We start from the raw sequence: 5,000 nt of genomic DNA on the forward strand, positions 1-5,000 counted from the left end.
CCGTTCGACCTGCTGGCATTACCGCGCGGCCTGGACAGCCCGCTTCGACCGATACATTTTTTTCATTTTCAGAGAAAAAAAAATTTTTGTCAATTTTTTCAACCTTAAAAACGTTAATAAACTGCACTCTTATGCACGGATTAAGCATTGAAAAATTTTTAAAACATGTAATAAAAAAGTTTATTCTTGACCGTTCGGACTTAGAAAAATTTCGAGTACCCCGGATCGCCTGCTGGAATTACCGCACGGCCTGGACAGCCCGCATCGACCGATACATTTTTTCCATTTTCAGTGAAAAAAAAATTTTTGTCAATTTTCTCAACGTTAAAAACGTTAATAAACTGCGTTTTTATGAGTGGATTAAACATTGAAAAAATTTTGAAATATGTGATGAAAAAGTTTACTCTTGACCGTTCGGACTTAGAAAAATTTCGAGTACCTCGGATCGCCGGCTGGAATTACCGCACGGCCTGGACAGCTCGCATCGACCGATACATTTTTTCCATTTTCAGTGAAAAAAAAATTTTTGTCAATTTTCTCAACGTTAAAAACGTTAATAAACTGCGTTTTTATGCGTGGATTAAACATTAAAAAAATTTTGAAATATGTGATGAAAAAGTTTACTCTTGACCGTCGGGACTTAGAAAAATTTCGAGTACCCCGGATCGCCTGCTGGAATTACCGCACGGCCTGGATAGCCCGCATCGACCGATACATTTTTTCCATTTTCAGTGAAAAAAAAATTTTTGTCAATTTTCTCAACGTTAAAAACGTTAATAAACTGCGTTTTTATGCGTGGATTAAACATTAAAAAAATTTTGAAATATGTGATGAAAAAGTTTACTCTTGACCGTCGGGACTTAGAAAAATTTCGAGTACCCCGGATCGCCTGCTGGCATTACCGCACGGCCTGGACAGCACGCTCCGACGAATCGGTTTTTTCCATTTTTTCCGAAAAATAAATTTTTGTAATTTTTTTTAATGTCAAAAACGTTAATAAACGTCATGTTTACGCATGGATTAAACATTGAAATAATTTTAAAACGCTTATTAAAAAAGTTGGTGTCGACCGTGGGACTTAGAAAAATTTCGGGAAGTCCGATTCGCCTGCTGGAATTACCGCACGGCCTGGACAGCTCGCTCCGACGAATCGGTTTTTTCCATTTTTTCCGAAAAATAAATTTTTGTAATTTTTTTTAATGTTAAAAACGTTAATAAACGTCATGTTTACGCATGGATTAAACATTGAAATAATTTTAAAACGCTTATTAAAAAAGTTGGTGTCGACCGTGGGACTTAGAAAAATTTCGGGAAGTCCGATTCGCCTGCTGGAATTACCGCACGGGCTGGACACCTCGCTCCGACGAATCGGTTTTTTCCATTTTTTTTGAAAAATAAATTTTTGTAATTTTTTTTAATGTTAAAAACGTTAATAAACATCATGTTTACGCATGGATTAAACATTGAAATAATTTTAAAACGCTTATTAAAAAAGTTTACTCTTGACCGTGGGACTTAGAAAAATTTCGGGAAGTCCGATTCGCCTGCTGGAATTACCGCACGGGCTGGACACTCGCTCCGACGAATCGGTTTTTTCCATTTTTTCCGAAAAATAAATTTTTGTAATTTTTTTTAACGTTAAAAACGTTAATAAACGTCATGTTTACGCATGGATTAAACATTGAAATAATTTTAAAACGCTTATTAAAAAAGTTGGTGTCGACCGTGGGACTTAGAAAAATTTCGGGAAGTCCGATTCGCCTGCTGGAATTACCGCACGGGCTGGACAGCTCGCTCCGACGAATCGGTTTTTTCCATTTTTTCCGAAAAATAAATTTTTGTAATTTTTTTTAACGTTAAAAACGTTAATAAACGTCATGTTTACGCATGGATTAAACATTGAAATAATTTTAAAACGCTTATTAAAAAAGTTGGTGTCGACCGTGGGACTTAGAAAAATTTCGGGAAGTCCGATTCGCCTGCTGGAATTACCGCACGGGCTGGACACCTCGCTCCGACGAATCGGTTTTTTCCATTTTTTTTGAAAAATAAATTTTTGTAATTTTTTTTAATGTTAAAAACGTTAATAAACATCATGTTTACGCATGGATTAAACATTGAAATAATTTTAAAACGCTTATTAAAAAAGTTTACTCTTGACCGTGGGACTTAGAAAAATTTCGGGAAGTCCGATTCGCCTGCTGGAATTACCGCACGGCCTGGACAGCTCGCATCGACCGATACATTTTTTCCATTTTCAGTGAAAAAAAAATTTTTGTCAATTTTCTCAACGTTAAAAACGTTAATAAACTGCGTTTTTATGCGTGGATTAAACATTAAAAAAATTTTGAAATATGTGATGAAAAAGTTTACTCTTGACCGTTCGGACTTAGAAAAATTTCGAGTACCTCGGATCGCCTGCTGGAATTACCGCACGGCCTGGACAGCCCGCATCGACCGATACATTTTTTCCATTTTCAGTGAAAAAAAAATTTTTGTCAATTTTCTCAACGTTAAAAACGTTAATAAACTGCGTTTTTATGCGTGGATTAAACATTAAAAAAATTTTGAAATATGTGATGAAAAAGTTTACTCTTGACCGTCGGGACTTAGAAAAATTTCGAGTACCCCGGATCGCCTGCTGGAATTACCGCACGGCCTGGATAGCCCGCATCGACCGATACATTTTTTCCATTTTCAGTGAAAAAAAAATTTTTGTCAATTTTCTCAACGTTAAAAACGTTAATAAACTGCGTTTTTATGCGTGGATTAAACATTAAAAAAATTTTGAAATATGTGATGAAAAAGTTTACTCTTGACCGTCGGGACTTAGAAAAATTTCGAGTACCCCGGATCGCCTGCTGGAATTACCGCACGGCCTGGATAGCCCGCATCGACCGATACATTTTTTCCATTTTCAGTGAAAAAAAAATTTTTGTCAATTTTCTCAACGTTAAAAACGTTAATAAACTGCGTTTTTATGCGTGGATTAAACATTAAAAAAATTTTGAAATATGTGATGAAAAAGTTTACTCTTGACCGTCGGGACTTAGAAAAATTTCGAGTACCCCGGATCGCCTGCTGGAATTACCGCACGGGCTGGACACCTCGCTCCGACGAATCGGTTTTTTCCATTTTTTCCGAAAAATAAATTTTTGTAATTTTTTTTAACGTTAAAAACGTTAATAAACGTCATGTTTACGCATGGATTAAACATTGAAATAATTTTAAAACGCTTATTAAAAAAGTTGGTGTCGACCGTGGGACTTAGAAAAATTTCGGGAAGTCCGATTCGCCTGCTGGAATTACCGCACGGGCTGGACACCTCGCTCCGACGAATCGGTTTTTTCCATTTTTTCCGAAAAATAAATTTTTGTAATTTTTTTTAATGTTAAAAACGTTAATAAACGTCATGTTTACGCATGGATTAAACATTGAAATAATTTTAAAACGCTTATTAAAAAAGTTGGTGTCGACCGTGGGACTTAGAAAAATTTCGGGAAGTCCGATTCGCCTGCTGGAATTACCGCACGGGCTGGACACCTCGCTCCGACGAATCGGTTTTTTCCATTTTTTCCGAAAAATAAATTTTTGTAATTTTTTTTAACGTTAAAAACGTTAATAAACGTCATGTTTACGCATGGATTAAACATTGAAATAATTTTAAAACGCTTATTAAAAAAGTTGGTGTCGACCGTGGGACTTAGAAAAATTTCGGGAAGTCCGATTCGCCTGCTGGAATTACCGCACGGGCTGGACAGCTCGCTCCGACGAATCGGTTTTTTCCATTTTTTCCGAAAAATAAATTTTTGTAATTTTTTTTAACGTTAAAAACGTTAATAAACGTCATGTTTACGCATGGATTAAACATTGAAATAATTTTAAAACGCTTATTAAAAAAGTTGGTGTCGACCGTGGGACTTAGAAAAATTTCGGGAAGTCCGATTCGCCTGCTGGAATTACCGCACGGCCTGGACAGCTCGCTCCGACGAATCGGTTTTTTCCATTTTTTCCGAAAAATAAATTTTTGTAATTTTTTTTAATGTTAAAAACGTTAATAAACGTCATGTTTACGCATGGATTAAACATTGAAATAATTTTAAAACGCTTATTAAAAAAGTTGGTGTCGACCGTGGGACTTAGAAAAATTTCGGGAAGTCCGATTCGCCTGCTGGAATTACCGCACGGGCTGGACACCTCGCTCCGACGAATCGGTTTTTTCCATTTTTTCCGAAAAATAAATTTTTGTAATTTTTTTTAACGTTAAAAACGTTAATAAACGTCATGTTTACGCATGGATTAAACATTGAAATAATTTTAAAACGCTTATTAAAAAAGTTGGTGTCGACCGTGGGACTTAGAAAAATTTCGGGAAGTCCGATTCGCCTGCTGGAATTACCGCACGGGCTGGACAGCTCGCTCCGACGAATCGGTTTTTTCCATTTTTTCCGAAAAATAAATTTTTGTAATTTTTTTTAACGTTAAAAACGTTAATAAACGTCATGTTTACGCATGGATTAAACATTGAAATAATTTTAAAACGCTTATTAAAAAAGTTGGTGTCGACCGTGGGACTTAGAAAAATTTCGGGAAGTCCGATTCGCCTGCTGGAATTACCGCACGGGCTGGACACCTCGCTCCGACGAATCGGTTTTTTCCATTTTTTTTGAAAAATAAATTTTTGTAATTTTTTTTAATGTTAAAAACGTTAATAAACATCATGTTTACGCATGGATTAAACATTGAAATAATTTTAAAACGCTTATTAAAAAAGTTTACTCTTGACCGTGGGGACTTAGAAAAATTCCGGCTTGCACGGATTCGACCACTCTGTTTTTCGGAGTTTCTGAGAAAAATAAATTTTTGTAATTTTTTTCATTATGATTTCTGAGTTCTCCCAGTAGTTTAATGTAAGGATTAAGCATTTAAAAATTTTTAAATCGAATATTAAAAAAGTTTACTCTTGCAATTTTTGGAAAAAAAAAATTCTAAAAAATTTT

Source organism: Nomia melanderi, unplaced genomic scaffold, assembly GCF_051020985.1.
Source record: "Nomia melanderi isolate GNS246 unplaced genomic scaffold, iyNomMela1 scaffold0396, whole genome shotgun sequence".
Taxonomy (NCBI): domain Eukaryota; kingdom Metazoa; phylum Arthropoda; class Insecta; order Hymenoptera; family Halictidae; genus Nomia; species Nomia melanderi.